This window comes from Patagioenas fasciata, chromosome 3 (assembly GCF_037038585.1).
Source record: "Patagioenas fasciata isolate bPatFas1 chromosome 3, bPatFas1.hap1, whole genome shotgun sequence".
In the NCBI taxonomy this organism is placed as follows: domain Eukaryota; kingdom Metazoa; phylum Chordata; class Aves; order Columbiformes; family Columbidae; genus Patagioenas; species Patagioenas fasciata.
The window spans coordinates 36,463,490-36,483,860 of NC_092522.1; the positions used below are offsets into that span (position 1 = coordinate 36,463,490).

General features: G+C 39.2%; 1 long non-coding RNA gene across 1 annotated transcript in view; it reads right to left on the minus strand.

Annotated features, from left to right (window-relative positions):
- Positions 1-6,166: 6,166 nt before the first annotated feature.
- The window catches only part of LOC136099325 (uncharacterized), a 140,533-nt gene continuing 126,328 nt past the window's right edge, over positions 6,167-20,371 (minus strand). Inside the window, exon 5 of the long non-coding RNA XR_011738270.1 lies at positions 6,167-6,731. This is a non-coding gene — a long non-coding RNA (uncharacterized lncRNA). The remainder of the gene's footprint in view (positions 6,732-20,371) is intronic.

The following is a 20,371-nucleotide window of genomic DNA, read 5'->3' on the forward strand; positions in this document are numbered from 1 at the left end:
AAATGTGGGCAAGAAAGTGGTGTGTCCCTCTTTCTACCTCTCCTTCAGATTTATGTAATGGACCATCCCACCACCATCAGCATTTCTGGGTAGAATTCCCTGACTTTCCTCTTAAGTCACTAGCATCCCAGAAAAATTGAAGACTCTAAAACTCTTTCTTGAAACAACAAAAAACCCAAACACGAACAAAACCAAAAAGGCAGGGCACCATTCAATCCCAATACACATTAGGAGGAGCATAAGACACCTGTGTAGCCCTACTAATGTTAAATTATGGCAAAACTACATTTAAATAATCCTGATAGTGCTTTTATAGAGTGGGAAGTTTTTTTCCTGTATCTGCATTCATCAGAATGTCTTAACAAGACACAAGAAAGAAAGAGCGTTTGTAGGGTATAACTGCTGGAAGACAGAAGAAGGGTAGCTTATACTAAGTTCCATGATCAGTAATCTGCACTGCTCTTGCATTTGGTTATGATATATATGATCAATCACTTCTTTTATGTTTGCAGATGGGTGCTGCAGCTGATCTCAGAGTACATCATCCTTTGGTGGCTCCTGTCATTGGAGTACGATTCTGTGATTTTGTGATCTACAACAGGGGTCTGAGACCAAGGAGTCCAGAAATCAGATTTAGCTCACTGTGATCCTAAGCAAGACTACTGACTATATGATGCCTCAGTTCCTCCTCACCCCTGCATGGAAAGGAATTAAAGGGGCAGAAAAGAGTTAAAGTAAAAGACTGACTGCTTTGTCCTCCACAAAATCTGTTTCTCATCTTCCCATGTAAGGCCTGCTGCAGGCAACACATCATGGGTTGGTTTTAATTGTTCTTGCTGGCTGACATAGAATACAAGATGCCATTTTTCCAGCTGAATAATGGAAGCAGAAGCATGATTGATAAAGAGATAAGCCAGGTTAAGTGGCTTTATTTCAACAAACATCAATTAATTAAATTAAACACAAGAGAGAGGACATCTGTTCACTGTAGTTCAGCCTGGAGTTCTTCCTTTCCTCTCTCTGCCAATCATGAGAAGCTACAGGGCTCCCTGGAATAACTCTGTGAGGGCAACCTAATAATAGAATTATTTCATAGTTGTCACATGGTCTGCATTCTTAAACATTTTGCAATTCAGTCAGCTAAAAGAGGCATTCAACATAGTTCTTCATGATTCCTGAGCTGCCTCAGCAGGAATAAAAAAATTAAAATCTCCTGGTAAGGAAACTGTGAGCAATCTGTCTCCTGCAGTTTGGCTTGCAGGGTTTTTGTTAATTTTCTTTTTATATTATGGTCTACAGTCATGGAAGAAATTGATAAGGTTCATTCCATCTTCTACTGGCCAATGCAAAACAAGTTTGATAATTTTCGATGAAGCAATATTTTTCATCACAACATGTTACTTAGTCTGAAATTGTCCTTTTTTTATTTTTTTTGCATAAACTTATTGGACTAGATATCCTTCCTTCTCTTTTTTTTTTTTTTAATTATTATTTGTTTCTAAAGGTGTTGGGTTTGCCTGGATACTTGTAAGATAGATGAGGTATCAAAATGGACAGAATTGCGATTGTTGAATTTTTTGTAGCAGTATGAAGACTCTCTGGGGCCACAAAAGACACACAAACAGATAGGGATGTATACAGCTCTGCAAATCTTCTATACAATTCAATCTGTCACGAATTTAAAATCATAGAAAATGCAGAAGAAAATCACGAAGTCATCTACTTGAAACCACTCTCCAAATTAGGATCAAAATATAAGTGCCATCCCAGACAGACACTGACCTACTCTGTTCTTAATCCAACATTTACGTTAACAGATCACTCTAACTCCCCTCTTCTCCAGACAGTCCACATCTCTCCTGAGGCATCGTGGATAAAAGCGAATACAGTGTATTCCTGCCTAGAATTGAGTACATTGGGAGGATTTCTTTGAATATTTTTTACATGGCATACATTATTATACATCCTTATAATGACTTTGCTATTTTGATCTCATTAAGCTATGTTGGATTATTTTCAGTTTGCCGTTCCAGTTGCCCCAGTTCAGTGCCAGTTTTTCCCTAGTTCAATTTTGTGTACCTAAGAATTCCTATTGAAGCACAATACTTCTTTCTTGTCCTTATTAAGTTGTACCCTATTTATTTCAAGTCATTAATACGAGTGATCAAGACTTTTTAAAATTCTAAATGTCTTTCTGTGCTTTCACCATGTCCCTTCTCTAGACTGGAATTAAATACAACTGAAGTAATGGGATTGGTTTTTCCATTATCCAATTAGTTCAAGAAAATGCTAGGTAATAACAGACATAAGAAAACCAGAAGAGATCCTGCCAGATAGTATCTTTTCAGTTTACTTATGATCCACCAATTATTACTACCAGTTGCGCAGCTATTTTCTCTAGCCAAGATTCTGTAGCTTGGTCGTGTGAACATTTTTAAAGACAGTATCAATAGCATGAAGATATACAGTACCTACTTGTTGTCTGTCTAAAAGGTCTGTTATCTGTCACGGGATGTAGTTTTATATGACTTGTTCATGACAAAGATTTGTTGGTTATTTGTCAAGCCTCAAAGGAATAGTCTGATGTCCCAGTAGTCTTTTAGGCCTATCTTTCCTACCCCTTTTAAGGAAGACTCTGTGTTCACCCATTTCCAATATTCTGGAACTTCAATCGCTCTCCACTAAATTCCACAAGTGTTTGCCTGGAAAATGCTGTATGTACACTGCCCTTGCTCTCCAGAGCATCTTTCAGTACTAAGGTATCCTGAGAAGTGGAGCTTTCTACATGGGAAGTGACCTTATGCAATAGAATTTGACCCAAACTCTATGGAAATCATTAAGGTCTTTCCATCAGCTCCTATGAGTTCTGCTCAGGTCTTGTACGTATCTTAATTTCTTACATCACACACTACAGAGAATTTGAAAATTATAGTAATCATAACAGTGAATCTGAATACCTTAACACATAAAAGCAAAGAAATTTACAATCTATGATCGCCGCCGTAGTGTTAACTCAGATGAATTACAAATACAGCTCCTCTAGGTACAAATTATCAGCATAAATATTCAATCAAAATCTTGTTAACTGTTCTTTGGCCAGCTGTGATGTAATGTTTGCCATTATGTGTACAAAATAATATTTCCAGTCATTTAACTCCAAACACTGTTCACAGTGGTAGCAATATGAGATCTATAATACACCGCTGTGTAGTCCTGATTTCACACTCAAAAATGTACATATCGAACACGTATCTGCATATCAGCAGGGCCTGTTCATGTTGTCTACCTCTAATTTCACTGTGCTTTTAAAGCACTCGCACTGTAGAGAGCTGACATGTGTCTGTACGTGAAATATTTGCTCCTGTGCAGGCTAGAGCCTGCCATTGTCTCCGTGTCCGTGTTGCTAGTCTCATGAATTTTGTGGTTCACCATGGTTTGTCCGCAGAGTTCTCAGAATACCTCCAGCTAAGGTATAGGAGTTACACACAGTCTCTCTCCTTTCTTGAAAGAGCCTGGGACTGGTTTGTGTTTCCAGCACTGATCACATGACATGGCCTTAAGGCCTTAAGAGTGAGATGGTGATGAACAACAGGTTTTTATGTTTAGCCATCTGTGACCTAGCTGCATTACTAGCAGGAACGCTTGAGTCTGTTCTAATGAGTAACACAAATACAGTCTTTAATCTAGACCTCAGCTATGCCTAAGAGTGCATTAACAGCCAGTCAAGTGGGCTGGTCTAAGGTAAGCTTAGATCCAGGCCTCACCAGGCATGGAGTGCACTCTGCAACCAGAGAGAATAGAGAAAGAAGAGTGGATTCCCCTGTGACATTGTCACTTTGTGTCAGTTCAGCAACAGTTAATCTTGTCAAAGCAGGAAAAACAATTGATTCAATAAGTTTTCATAACTTTAAAGTGTTTTGAAATCCTGGCTGAAATTCACTCTATAGTTGATATAGCTGGGAAAAAAGATATGAAAGGAAATTTACCAGTTCCTAAGCTAGGCTGCCACTACACCTAAGCAATATTTTTGACCTATAACACAGGCTTTTTCATCATGACCCTGTGACTTTGGAGCCTCACCTCTAGCCTGACCCAGCATGATAGAAGCAGAAAGGAAATGAGCATGCAAAACTAAAAGGAAAACAAAACCACTGTGGATTTAATTCACCTGTCTCTCTCACATTGTTGCAGCCAGTCACTGGCCTCACAGAGGGACAGATAACTATGGTTGCACATATATTATTAAATGTAATTGCATTGTTACTTATTGGTTTAATTAAATACCTTGGCAAAAACTGTAACAATTCAAGGCACTGTATGAGCAGCAACGACATTAACCTCTAATAATCATGTTTTCCCTTCTCACTGTGGTAATGACCATATTAATTAGTAATGAAATTATTAAATATGAAGTGTGTGAACAATGCTATGTAACTCCACACATGGGTATCTTTCAAGGACTAGTTGGCATTGTCTCAAACACACCTTAAAAGATGCATTCACGGAGATTTACTACTGCTGGGTGCTGCCTCTGAGCATTATAGGGATTCTGCAACTAGGACAGCTAAACTAATGAACTGCTGTTTTGGTAAACTGAACAATCTAAAATAAACATAGCCAGATTGTGCTGCCATCCTGGAAAATACCATGACCTTGACAGCCCTGCTCCCAGCTAAACTGTGTTCCTCTGCCCTGTGGAGATCAAAATCTCTCCTAATCCTGAAAATCACATCTCTCAAAGCACAGCTTATCCTCTTGGCATTCTCTTTAGAGGTGCAAGCCCATGAGTGCAGTTTCAGTGTTGCTAGGAGTACCTCAGACTCAGGACATGCCACACAGACAACTCTTCATGCATATCAGTGTGTGATGCTGTATTGAAGAGGTAAGTAAGAGTGTAAGCTAAAGTATGCTCTTCTCACTCCTCTCACCTGAATGCGTAGTCCTTCTCATCTCTCCCTTCCCAAAGGCTACCAGTCAAGATCCTGTTCACCTTAACAGTTCTTTTCTGAAGGACTGTATTTACCTTGCATGCCTTAATTATTCTCAAGGGTATAAAGACTGTCCCCTAAGAGAAGTTGTTTTCAGAGTTTTGGTGCTGAAATAAACCAGTATTAATACGATAATCTGGGGGGGGATGTGTGTTTTAGCACAAGGCTGCTCTCTGTTTTCCTCACATTTAGGAGAACTTACAGTCCCATTTCAGACCATTAGAGTATTCATGTGTTGGCAGATAAGAGTTTGATACATGATCAAGGGAAAAGGTGCCCCTTTCTAGAAACAAGCAGCTGGAATCTGAGCTGGTTGCCACATGGAGTTTGAAATGGCACTAAATACCTGCTACAAGGAACATGAATTGCTCCAGACAACTCTGACGTGTTTCACAGAACAACTGAGGCTGGAGACCTCTGGAGGTCATTGTGTCTGCACCCACTGCTCAAGCAGGGCCACCTACAGCAGGTTGCTCAGCACCATGTCCAGGTGACCAGTTACCCCTGGGTGATCTGAAGTCACTCTCCTGTCATCAGTAGGGTGATGCCACATTTACATTAACTGGAACAAAGTTTTGGCATTAGGAAGAGGTTATGTAAAATCCTCCCCATTCTGAGACCTATTACCCCCTCCTAGGAATCTCAGGCCATTAAGTGTCACCCAGTGGAACATAGAGAATTTAGAGATCCCAGTAGTGCTTCTGTGTTTTGCACTCTTCCATAGGACTGCAACAAATCCCACTGCCTGATACCCACTGAAAATCAAGAGTAAAAACTCTTTCCTTTCATTAGAGACACAAGTGACAGGCTTTTAGAATGATTAGCTGGAAATTGCCTCTTCCGTCAGACACAAGCCCGGAGGAAGGAGGGGTGCCAGAGAAAGAAGATGCTGATATGGGTTTCTTTGTAATGCAAATGTAGGAACATGCTTTTTATCTTCAGACAAGTGCAAGTGCTTCACAAAGATTTTATTTAAGGCCTGTGTTCTCATGCATTACGAAAGTGAAGCAAAAAGACATGTTAGCATTAATGAACTTCTAGGGGCTGTATTATTAGTTCCAAGGAAGAGAGAGAGAGACCATGTGCACACAATTTAATGTCAGGCTTATTAACAAAGAGACAAATGTTATTCATGCAAGGAAGATGGTAGAAATGAGAAACATCTCTATTTACTTTGGGGACCTCATATAAACATAGAAACAGTTCTATATCTATCAACACCTAAATCACTCCACTGCATCCTTAAAGATCCTTTTTGTTGCTGTTTTTCTCACATTTGCGTATCATAAAGCTCTGATAGTTGTGGTGACAGGAAGAGGCAGTTCAAGGGAATGCATCTGCCTACCAGGTACTTGCTCTGTTGCGTGCTTGCCTGAACAGTGATGTTGTAAATGCATAATGTCATGTCTTCCTTTCACTCATTTTCATTTCTGCTCAGAAACATGCACAGACAGGGCTCTGTAGAATGGGCAGAACTTCACAGGCAAGCCAGGAGAGATGAAAAGAAGCAAAAAACCAAACCAAACCAAAACAAAAAAACAACAACAACAACAAACCAAAACAAAATCCAGAACAGCAGATAATTCCATTCATATCATCTTTATTCCCTCACACTATCAGATAGGTCTCCAGGAAAACAATAGCAAACGGCACATCCCAACGTGTTTTTTTTCCTTCACTTCTCCATCTCTGCTGTCAAAGGCATCCTATTTCCTCCTAGGTAGTGGTCTCCAGCTCTTCTTCCTGAGAAAGAGAAGGGATGACAAACATCTAAGGGCATCCAGAAGAGAGGGTGGGGTAATACCAGTTGCTTTATGAAGCCCAAATTAGCTATGGAACTGCCACAGACTATTTCGGCAGATACAGTCTCCAACTGTACAGCTGGTCCAGCTTTGGATTCAGAGGAAGGACCAACTGACTTTGCAAGGTCCTTTTCTGTCTTATTTTCTACCAATCAGACGTTTCAAGAAATAAAACTGGAATTGCATATCTACTGACAGAAGAGGTAGGACAGCTTAAGATCTCATATCAAGGTATTTTGAGGATCATGTCGTTCACAGCACACGGGTAAGTATAATAGCCGGTCTACACATTATTCCAGGTCTCATTCTCCAAAAGTACTCAGCAAGGTAGAACATCTCCCCGTAGTGCCCAACATCAGAGGTAGGGCAGGCAGTACACTAGTCCTCATGGCTATTTAGCCATCCTTGGGAAGAAAAGGATAGATCCAGCTCATTTAAGACATTGGCATGGAAATCTGCACTATAGTACAAAAAACTGTTTTTCAAAAAATGCTGCACTTCAAGCGGTCCTGCTGAGAGAACAACTTTAGGTTAAATTAAGGCACCTCTGAAAAGCTTTGATTTACACATACTGCTATTACTTCTTTTTGAGAAAAGCGGGAAGGAAAGAGAGAGAAGGACCACTTTATTGTAGAAAGAACTGCTGAAAAGATTTCTGCAGCCTGAGAACATACTGATTAGAAGGTTTCAAGGGTACTCATAAAGCTGCATACCTGTTAGGCCAAAAAAAAAAAAAAAAAAAAAATTACTAAAACTGGGGATGAACTCCTAGAAGCTAATAATTCAAGGGCCTTCTTCAGCAAGCTGTTTCTCAACAGAGCTTCTATTCCCATTTAGACCCACCTACCCCTCACAAACATACACTGAGAACTAGTTTCCAGTTCAGCTGAGAAATACAGATGGCCTCTTCAACATCTCCCCTAATATGCACAATATCACTCTGGTTATTACACTGTATCTGTTCATAACACTAGATACTCTGCTCAGATGAGAAGAAAAAGGTTATGTTGTTTCCCTTCCTCTATGGAAACAGATAGGAATGCATTGCACATTAAACTCTGCATCTCTCTGAAAGCATGTGACTTCTGCAGCTCTTATGACATGCAATGTTGAAAAGATGGAGCACCTACACAGCCCTGCTCTGGGTCACAGAATCACAGAATGTTAGGGATTGAAAGGGACCTCGAAAGATCATCTAATCTAATCCCCCCGCTGGAGCAGAAACACCCAGATGAGATTACACAGGAAAGCGTCCAGGTGGGTTTTGAATGTCTCCAGAGAAGGAGACTTCACAACCTCCCTGGGCAGTCTGTTTCAGTGTTCTCTTACCCTCACTGAGAAGTTTCCTCTATATTTAAGCAGAACCTCTTGCCTTCCAGTTTGAACCCATTGCCCCTTGTCCTGTTATTGGTTGCCACCGAGGAGAGCCTGGCTCCATCCTCATGACACTCACCCTTTACATATTTATAAACATTAATGAGGTCACCCCTCAGTCTCCTCTTCTTTAAGCTAAAGAGACCCAGCTCCTTCAGCCTTTCCTCACAAGGGAGATGCTCCACTCCCTTAATCATCTTCGTGGCTCTGTGCTGGACTCTCTCCAGCAGTTCCCTGTCCTTCTTGAACTGAGGGGCCCAGAACTGGACACAATATTCCAGGTGTGGTCTGACCAGGGCAGAGTAGAGGGGAAGGAGAACCTCTCTTGACCTACTAACCACCCCCCTTCTAATACACCCCAGGATGCCATTGGCCTTCTTGGTCACAAGGGCACAGTGCTGGCTCATAGTCATCCTACTGTCCATCAGGACCCCCAGGTCCCTTTCCCCTACACTGCTCTCCAATAGGTCATTCCGCAATTTATACTGGAACCTGGGATTGTTTCTGCCCAGATGTAAGACTCTACATTTTCCCTTGTTATAGTTTGTTCAGTTTTTCACTGCTCAACTCTACAGCCTGTCCAGGTCTGGTCGGATGGCAGCACAGCCTTCTGGTGTGTCAGCCACTACTCCCAGTTTTGTGTCATCAGCAAACTTGTTAACAGTTTATTATAACAGGTTATTATAATTATTTTATTATAACACACTACTCCCTCATCCAAGTTGTTGATGAATATATTGAATAGTACTGGTCCCAGTACTGACCCTTGAGGCAGTCTACTAGATACAGACCTCCAACTAGACTCTGCCCCATTGACCACAACTCTCTGGCTTCTTTCCTTCAAATAGTTCATAGCCCACCTCACTACCTGATCTCCCAGTCCACACTTCCTCAGTTTAGCAGCAAGGATGCTGTGAGAGACTGTCACATGCTTTACTGAAATCAAGGCAGACCACATCCACTGCTTTGTCATCATCTATCCACCTCGTTATGTCCTCATAAAAGGCTATGAGGTTGGTTAAGCATTTCTTCCCCTTGGTGAAGCCACGTTTACTACCCCTAATGACCCTCTTATCCTTGATATGCCTTGAGATGGCACCAAGGATAAGTTGTTACATCACATTTCCAGGGATAGAGGTGAGACTAACCAGTCTATAGTTTGGTCTTCAGCAGCTGATAAAGCCCACAAACAAATAGATTTGCAGTGTTTGTGCCCCTTAGTCCTTTGACACCATCTCCTCATCTTCCAAACTCCACACTTTCTCTCATCCCCCCACCCAGCTTTCAGCAGTGATGAGACCGAGAACCTTTCTGACACTGTCAGCACATTTCACCATTTGTTAATGGTGAGACTTCATCTTGCCCTCTGAACTTGCTGACTGCTGGCTGTGCTAAGTGAAGCAACTTTTCCCTTGGCAGCTCACTCTAAGTAGTACACTTTTGCTCTTTTCTCTAACCTATTGTCCTGCCATGAAAGCTGTCTGTGTTGCAGAAGCAAGGGTAGACATATTGCACCTACTGAATGGCTGTGAAATGGCATATAAGAGGTAGAAATAAAAAGAAGAGATTGTATAATAAAGAAGAAAACAGTTCTTAAAAGGCTGAGTAGTGCAAAGGAGCCATTCCTCACCTTCTCACCTTTAAAAGACACTAACTACAAATGAAAAATGTGACATTTCAAACGCTTGCTGAACTAATCTGCTGAATAATTCGGGAAAGTGATTGTTGCGTCTGCTTGAACATCTCCATTAATCACCAAGGCTTATTGGTTATTTCCTGGTGGAACGTAAGTAATAAAATAAAATAAAATAAAATAAAATAAAATAAAATAAAATAAAATAAAATAAAATAAAACAAATAAATAGATCTTCAGAAGAAATAAAATATCTGCAGGCAACACATGGCTTACAAGCAACTGGAATGATCTTTATCTTCTCTCAATCTTTATTCTGTGGTCAGAAAAATCCCACCTGTATTGCAGAGAACACGGGAATTAAATAGCCAGGCTCATTGTTATTCACTGAGACTCACTCCCCACAGCAGGAAATCCCTGGCAGGGAGTAGAGTTAAAAAGTCCTGCAGCACAGAGCAACAGAGGGAACAGACAGAAAAGGACTTACTGGGACATCTGACTGGAAATGGAGCCTGCTTTGTCTTATTCATTCACTAATTTGGCCAATTCATCCTATCCCTTTAGCAGTTCCTGCTCATCTCATCACACCCATTCAAGATTGCCTTCTGACATTCCAACAAAACAAGACAAAAGATTTTTGCACAAATACAGGTCTTCTTTCCTTCTTCGCTTTGTCCAGTATTTTCAAACATTTTCAACTTGTTTAACACCCATTGCTGATCCCTGCCTTCCTTAACACCATGCCTGTGGTGAATCAGCACATCAGGACATCCAGACTACAAGAAAGTGCAGCAGCTTCTTCTACAACCTGCCCGACAAAGTGCTAAGGACCAGAAATTACCTCTTAATATAAGAGTATCAGCAATTCTTTTATGGGATGGATGAGATGTAAAAGCATGGTGATCAGGTCCAAGCAATTGCTGCTTCCAGCTACCCATAATGTGCAATGCTAGCAACACCATCATCAACAGAAGGTTGTTCTTTGATCCTTTCCTTTCTTATGTCTTCTTCTGTTTCTCATATTGACTTCCATATATCATGTGTGAGGAGTCAGTATATAACAGTGGGGAGGCTTCACAATTAATTCTACAGTCACATTTTCTCAGGTGATTGAACACCTGCTGACATAGAAAAGCTATTATTAGAAGTGTACAAATGGCTGCACTGCGGATTTGGGAAGAGATATTATATTTCATGCCTCAGTCTCAAATGACTAGCTATGACAATGCACTGTAATATGAAGACAATTTTCTCAAATCTTGATCTCGCAAATCTCTTTCATGCAACACAGCTTGAAGAAAGTTTATAGAAACAGAGAAAATATGTTGAGAACAACTACACAGAAGTGGATGTGGGGTTTAAGGCAAGAACAGGCATTAGCTGATGACGTTCTGGCCAGGTGCTCAGAACAGGACTCCAGAACAGCCCAGAAATCTGCAGGACCCCTTCCAGTCATGTGCTTTCTAAGAGAACAGACTTTGAGAACAGTTCCTCAGTGCAGTGGATAACTTCTTCCCAACAGATGCAAAGGACTATCTTTAAAACTTTAAAATCACCTTTGATTTTGCTTAGGAAAAAAAAAAAAAAAAGTAACCTAAATCAGGGGCATAAATATCATTTTTAAATCCCACTTCTTAGATTCTCATTATGTTACCATGGCAGAGAACACTATTAATGCTGCAAACTGAAACTCTTAGGAAAAAAATGCAAATTATACATACGTATTTATTGCCTAAATCAAGTCCCTGCTCAGGATGGGGTGGGAGGAAGGAAGAGATAAGTAGAAAAGAAATTTGTGAGTGATACTTACTTGTACTTCATTTACTCAAGGGGCAAGTACATTTCTGTCTATTTAACCACGCGACTTTGCATGTCATAAAACCTCCCTAAAGAGGTTCAGATTTTCTTGTCTATTAAGATCTAATATGCAATTCAGCAAGAGGTGAGATTTTTTAATTTTATTCCAGTATTCCTCTTTACATTCACTGAAACTGTGAACCACAATTACATCAGTTAAGCTGACAGGCAAATAGCAAGATTCTGCAATCTATGGAATTGAATCCCTGTCTTGAGTATTTCTTCACAGAAATGGGAATTGCTTTATTGTCTCTGTCAAAAATACACCCTCAACTACGTAACTCTCAAAAAGGCTTACAACTGAGAAACAGATATATTCTCCAAGGAATATTATGGTACTCTTCCTTTCTCTGTTTCTGTACAAACTCAACACATAACTTGGATTTCACAGCTAAAAGCCACTGAAATTTTGTCACGCCCAAGAAGCATCTACTGGCAACTCCCTCCTGAAGATTACACTATTTATTGTGCTTTCACTGAAGAGATCAGTGAAAACAGCTGGATCATCAGTGTGCAAGACTGAAGCTTATCTTTGCATTGAGATATTTATTTTTAGGAATATGGCAAGATGATACCGTCTAACAATATGGAAAGTGAGCACACTCAAATAGCTACATCTGCCTTTCCTGGAGTTGAAAATTAAAAACATGTACTCATCAAAAGAATAGTTAGTTTACATTCCTGTCTCTGTTGTTACACCTTACCACATGCAAAGGAGAAAGAATGCCACAACACAACTGATGTGCAGATCTGTAGGTGTAGAGACAGCAGTACTGATCCCATCCTCTGCCTTTGGTGGGCTTCATTTCTAGCAATGAAAGGACAATCTCTTAAGTAATATGGGAATAATGAGGAAGACTTCATGGTTCAGTAATTTTTTGGCCACTCGTCTCAGCCAGGTCTGTCCATTAAAGCGCTTCAAAGGCACCAACAGAGAATGTGCACATGGCAGGGCCAACTGTATCATCAACTAAGAGAATTTCAATCTTCTTTGACCTTGAATGGATTTAAAACTGGACCTGGAGGCAAGAATCCCTGGGGATGCTCAGTTCTGAAGAGTTACAGTGTTTTTGAAAACCCCCAGGTACAGAAACCTGATCTACTATTTTACCACCTTTTCTGTGTACCACTGTAACAATACAGGCATAGTCACATATGGAGGAACATAAAAACTTCCAGTCCAGAACCAAATACTGGTCACTTCCACCTGATCTCCTCTTCTGGCAGATGCTTCAGAGCAATGGTAGGGATTCCACAGTGCATCTATAGAAGAACTAATGTTGACTGGTCAAGTAGAATTAATATCTTCACCTCTTCTATTGCATTGAGAAGTAGTCAAACCCATTTCATTGACATAATGGCTATCAGGAAAAAAAAAAAAAAAAAAAAAAGATCTGTAGTGCTACTGATGCCAAACTTTTAATGCTACTAGAGCTGAGCCTCATTACTTCAAGTTTCAGACCCCATAAAACTACAGAAAGCTGTATTGCTCAAAGAGACCAAGGCAAACCTTTGAGAGCTGCTTTATTAAGGCAGCAAATTGGTCTTTAAAATAGGTATTATATTATCAGTGATGAAGAGGGGCAAGATCCCATCAGCTGATTGCAATTTTTCTAGCCCATTATTTATTTACACAGATAATTAATTCTTCTGAAATACAAACATGTATCAACAATTGCATTACCTAACTCTTCCTTCTTAGTTCTTTTTAGGACTAGGCACACTGACAGCTTTAGTAACCACCATCTAATTAAAGTAATTGTTGGACTGCATTTCTTATTCTGTTTCATGTATAATTATACTCCATGGGAAATCTTGTGGGATTTGAAACAGGCTTTTAATCTATTCCACATGAATCAAAAACAACTCCCAAGAAAATAGTTTAATAGTCATGTTTAACAGTGTACCACTTCATTTGCACCAGAGATTTCACAGTCTCCATGCTGCTCACAGACCTCTTCTGTCACACAGGGGCAACAAAAGGCTCTTTCAAGAGGCAAACACTTTCTAAAATTTTTATATGTTAATTAAGTTGGTTTTAAAGGGAATCTTTGCTGAATTGTTTTGACAAACTTTCCCAGAAAGACTGACAGTTGCTTATCCTGAAGTTTTATGGACAGTGATGCTTTCTTGACTTTGTTCCTTAGATTTACTATGACCCATTCACACTCTCAGGAACTCTCCTTCCTTATTAACTGGCATAAGAGTACTACCAATTTCAGCTCAGTGTTAACATGAACTTTCACAACTACTTTGTTTACAGTAACAGTATCAAGATGTCTTCTTCTGGTGCTGATATCATTGCAGTTCTTCACTGTAAGTGATTCTACTAAAGAGGATACAGAAAAAAAGAGGGGGGGGGGGAGCTGCTTTCCTAGGGCTCTCTACTTCTGTGATACCTTCATGCTCTGAATGACAGAATTTGGACAGGAGAGGTACATTGGAAAAGGACATTTCTGAGGTTATTTGTGGTTGCATTTAAAATCAGCTGCTAGTGTGCATCATATCAGGACACCAGCACATCAGCAAATGATCTAGTTGAGCACAACACAGTTCCTTTAAAACCCATCACCGGTGTTCTTTTTGTGGAAACTAGCACATGGAAGCAGATGATGGGACCTCGGTCTCAGCTGAGTATGGAGCCAGGTGTTCTCACGGCCAACACCTTATTGACTTCTGCATGGGAAAGCAGTCCTCTGTCGTGTGTCACTCACTTTAAACATGTCACACATAGAGAGACAACTTCTTAGTAATATTTGCAAAACTCTTGCCATTTGAACTGAAAATTGCTCAGATTATCAGGTTCCTAACTCAGTGCATTTCAAGATTTTTTTTTTTTTCTTAAGGTATTTTTTCAAAATTGTACATTAATTGGTTATGGATATCCAGATTTGCAAAATTAGGCTGTCTAATTCTACAGATGTGTCATATACAATACACAAACACTTCAGACTCAGAAGAATTCAGGGATTTTTGCTTGGCCTCCCAAATGACAGAAATAGTGTGTATTGTTATTCTTCAGAATAACCAATTCTGCCATTCAGATTGGAACACTGTAGATTGATTACTTGCAGATTTTCATATTGGCTAATATTGCCAGATAAGTGGATCTACAATACTGTCCATTCATACTTATCATACTCTCTGTGACTACAGTATATTAAATCAGGAGTGGCCATTAGAAATACAGCTTGCTAAGCTATTTATCAGGTTAATTAACTGAATGCATTCCTGCTGCATATTGATTTAGCAGACTGAAGCCACTGAACAAACAATTTTATTGACATGTTTATTACACTTTTAGGGGATTACATAGATATTGAACTTTACTATCATATCAGCTAGCCAGTACTTATATAAAAGGCAATTATCTTATGCAGGTGGATCTCAACTGGCACACAGGCTTCATACTGACTGATTATACAAGTAAGAATTTCATCCGCTAAAACCACAAAGTGGTTTGTCAGGTATTAGCTGACAGGGTCGCAGTTGGTCAAGAAACCACACTATTTCTTTTCCCTGACTGGACAGACTGAGCAGGATTGTGTAACATGAAGATGGATCTGGGACACTGCAGTCAGAACACACTGGGGACAGATTCATCCTGCAGACCTGGAATTACTCTTCAGCATGATCTACCACCTCACCACAAGAAGCACCTAGCCAATATGCAAAACTAGCAGCTGTAACAGAGGTTGAATATGGGTTTTGTGAATACATCCTCATGTACCTACTGTAAGGGCCTCCATGATCACTTTGTGAAGTTTTCTAACCTTTTCCAACTAAAGTGACACTTACTTTTGCGAAATTATTGAAAAAAAAACAACTCACCTTTTATCAACATTATTACAGTGCCTTGACAAAGAACAAAATGCATTTTTCACTGATATTTGTATAGTGCAAACAAATCTTTGCAGACTATTTACCTGCATTTTTGTAAGAAAGTAACACACAGTCCAAATGGTAATCTAATGAATTGTTTGTGAATGAGTTTTTATCCTAATAGACTACTTACAGTTATTATCACTTGTTAAAAGCTTGGACATTTTGAAAGCCAGAAAATTAATGTTATACAGGGAACAAAACATATTTCAAAATGACAGCAAGCCAAAGACACTATTTTTTCAATTTCTTGAGAGGGTCAGACACAAAAAAACCTTTCAAAAACATTTGGTTTGGAAACACTCTGTTCATAGAGCAGTACATTTCTGTGGGATTTTCTTACCTTCCATCTTTTTTTTTCTTCGATCACTATACATAAAATCCCGAACAATAACTTTGCTTTACGTCTTTACTTTGGGTAAAGGTACATTCAGGGTGTGTTCTGGGCCAGAGGCACCCTGGGGCTGGGGGAGCTGTGCAGGTGGGAGCTGGTGCAGCAGGAGGGCACCCACACGTGCAGCTCCCGCCATGAGTATTGGGCACCTCCTCGGTGGTACCCCCCAGGGACCTGTCAATTTAATCCCAAACAGATGGGTTTCAGTTTTCTCTTACAGAGCTGAACATTTGATCTATCTTTTGTGAACAAAACCTATTCCATGCATGCTATGCAGCCTCACCTGTGACTCTCATTAGCTCAGCAGTAGTTCCACACTAGATCTCACCTCAGAATACTCTTCAGCATGTTGTCACGTCATGCTGCACCCCTCAATACAAGATAAACACAGAGATTATTTATAAATGAGTCACATCCAAGTTTTTAATCCTCTACTTAAATATTTATTTGAGTATCATGATTTTCAAAAATGCTGAATGCCTACTATTTTCTCTCGGTTTCTCTGAGCACAACTCGCTGTTCAGCTGAACACTTTACGAGATGTGGTAGCTGAATATGGCATTATATTTGAATACACCTAGTAATCTACTAATTACTATTACACACCAATTTGCGAAGAACTTCAGTGGGCTCTGCAGATACTTCCTCCTCAGAGTATGAATACAACTCTGTCAACACAGGCAAAATCAAAAGTGGGTGATCAAACACACCCCCCAGCCTGCATTCTCCTGGCTTTGCTATACATTTACAATGAATCACTGCATCCAGAACATGTTGGTTTCACTGCATATTTGCAGATTAACAAATCATGCAGTGAATCCAACTCATTTAATTGTGTCAGACACATTGTATGTGATGCAGAGCTGTTTTCTGTGACCATTTGCCTGTGATTGTTGCTAATCCTCCAATCCCTGCTGCCTGGCAATAGAAGTGACAAGATGATAGATTACTGGTAAGCAATCTAAAAGATTACATTAACAACCCAAATTTCCTAAATTCCTAAGAAAAGAACTTGGAACTTACATTCATATAACATTTATTTTCTTATTATGATGCCAAAGCATCTCCAAAAGATCACATCAGAAATCATGTTATGTGTTACTGAAAGCAATATTTTTTTACCTGAATAATAAAATAATATTCTAAAACAATGTAAATCAGGAATCCAAGTATAATATGACAAGATGAAAACTGAGAAGACAGAATGCAGTGGTGATGAATTTTTTCTGATAGATAAGTGAAAAAAGTAGGATAGCGAATATAACTATAGAAGAAGATCACAACTGAAGATTATGGAAGAAAATTCTCACTAAATGTTAATTACTAGGTGTGAGCTGAATTTTCTTTTAAATCATATAAAACCCAATACAACTAAAGCTTTAGTGTCTGTCGCCTTCCATCCCTACTGAGTCTGCCCTCATTCCTGACTGAAGGAAGGGCATGGCTTCTTTTTGTGAGCATTGGCATATCTTTCTACCAACCACAGAAAAATAAATAAAACTTTCTTCCAATATTCAGATTTCTTTCAATCAACACTTTTGAAACACAGCAAACCATTCCTGTGTCTTTCTGCAAATTTTCAATCATTTCATTCCTGACCTATCATCACCTACAGAAGTGGGGTGTGAATCCCAGCATTTTGGTATTCTCACACTGACAATATTGGTAAAGACAAGAGATTCATTGAAATAATTATTTGATTGTCTGGGCAATGGTAAATCTCATCTACCTATAAAGTGATTGAATCAAAATGAGAGTTAGGTGGAACTGTACCTGCAACATCTTGAATACTTGTTAACGTTGTCCAACAGAGAAGATGAAGTCAAACTGAGAGTCTGCACTGTTACTCCTTAAAGTTTTGTATTTCACCCATTATTTCTTCCATTTTTTCCAGATAGTAAAGAAGAAGGAGAGACAATGTCAAAGAGTTATCGCTTTTTGAGGGTATGTTATGTTAGGTTGATAGTTAGAGCAAATGTGATACTTCCTAAAGCATCCTAGTGATATTCAAGGAATGTGAATACATAATTACTGAGGCATAGGGTAATCAAGTGTTGAGGCTCCAAATACAGCAAGGGAAGAGGCATGATCGTTACTGCAGTGGTCTGGGATATAATCCTGAGAATTCACATTTGTCATTCTTACTGAAATTAGAGACATTAATTGCCACTGGGATGGGATTTTCAGACTGTTCCTCAACCAATATACACAAAAATAGTATGAAGACAGGATCAAACCTCATCCAACCTACATCTTCTTTCAGTAGTTTCCCTTTACTTGGAATGAAACATGATTTTTGTTGATAAATATAATTGAGGCCTTCCATTAGAACAGGTGATTCACCAAAGAACTGAAAAATCAAGACAGAGAAATGGAACAAGCCACTCACATGCTGAAAATTCAGTCACACTTTTTGAAAGGAATAAAGATGATTCTGTCGTTTTAGTGAAAAACTGACAGATACACTTGCACTTGTTTTACAGAATAAATTTTGCAGAATTAGAAGATTTTTATGCCTCAGAGACTAGACTAACAGATTTTGCAGTCTTACCATCACTTTGATTCTTGAGGCATTTCGCTCTCGGATTTCACAAACACTAAATGAATTATTATCTAATTGGACATCTCTGGGGGAATTAAAAACAAACAAAAAAACCAACAAACAAAAAAAAAAAAACAACACCACCACAACCAAAAACCAAAAGCAACAACAAAAACACACACAAAAAAAACAAACAAACAAACAAACATCCACAAAACAGAAACAGAAAAGCCTGCTCTAAGCTGGGATAGACCTTTTGTCAAAGAATTTCAGTACCATCTTTCACTGAAAGGTTTTGTACTTCATTGATTGACCTTCTGCTGTACTTGGGTGCAGGGATAGGAGTGGGATTTTACATGTAACGATATTGGAGCTACTTTCTACTAGCTGAATTCCAGGAGGAAAAAGGCACTGGAAAAGATAAGGAAAGGTAAATTTCTGTAGACATAACTGAGAATATGTGTGTTTGAGGAAAGACAGTGAAAGCAGTGATAAAACAAAAGTGTTTAAATAATTTTGCAAAGATCTGGGTTCTTGTCAGCCTTTTGCTTTGGTACTAATTTCTACATTATTTTGCCCATGGTCAGACTGGTTTTTTATTCATCATCTTTAATTCTTGTGTCTGAAAGTTGAACATCTAAGCCTGCAGATCACCCTAAAATACTTAAGAGCTGATGAAGAGAAATGTCCAGTACCAAGAGGGAAGTCATCATGACGTACTAAGCAACCTAGGCAGAGCCAGTTCAGGCTTGAATATTCAAATTTAGGTGAGATACATATGTTAGAGGGAACATGATCTTATCACCTTTCAGTTATCATCTGCTGCTCTGCAAACACTTCCTGCTTAAAAAGGAAACCAAGAAAATTCCTACATGTCCTTCATGCTTGACTCCCTATATACTCCTTCACTTAATATATACTTGTATCTTAAATTGCCAGAAAAGGCAGAGTTCATATGGCCAGACAATGGAAGACTAATTTGAGGCCAAGTCCGAATCAACAAATAAGCACGAAAGAATAAACAGTAGGTGTTCACAAACTTGTGGTGGAGGTGGTGGCTGATCTGTCCGTGTGGTACTGCACAATCAGATATTTTGCTCTCCCCAAAAAGCTCTTCTCCTTCCCAGGGTTTGATTTCTTGGTTTTTCATTACACTTTAAGACTTGTTACAAATGTTAACATTAACCTTAAGTCCTCTTCTACTATAAAAATCAGAAGAGAGATAAGTATTTGTAGACCATAGCAACAGAGTAACAATGCCTTTGCCATAAAGAGGATCACTTAAAGTATTTTTCATCATAGAAAAAAACAGTAGAATATCTCAAAGGCCAGGAAAAGGCCCTTCTGTTGAAAAAGATATTTAGTGTGTCAGATGTGTAAAGAATGTTATTTACTTTACCAAAATTACAGTCAAATGCTGCAGTGAAAATTGAAATGGTTTGATGCTCTTTTGCAGGGGGCAAATTCTAGTCTTTCGGGATGATTCTATTGCATTTCAGAAAACTAGTGTCAGATGACAAAAATAAGCTAGAAAGTATGGGATTTCTACAAGAGTCTTTAGAGCTAAGCATGTTGAACACCCCTCTGGCAATAAGTGGGTCGAAGACAGAGAAGCAAAACATCTGAGTGGATGAAAGTTGTTTTCAGAATGGTATTTTACCTCACTAAAAAGGCTTATTTCCTTCATCAACATCAAAGTTCAGTCTAACTTAACAAAACTTTACTGCTATTAAAATAAATGTCAAGTTCCCCAGTGACAAACCAGACTACAGAGAGCATGCATATGAAAATAACACTTGGGTTGACTTCTTAACCTTCTGTCCTCTTGGTTGTCAAAAATCCTATCTGATATCTCTCCTGATAAAAGCATAGTAGAGGAAGGGGTGTTCTCTGCCACGT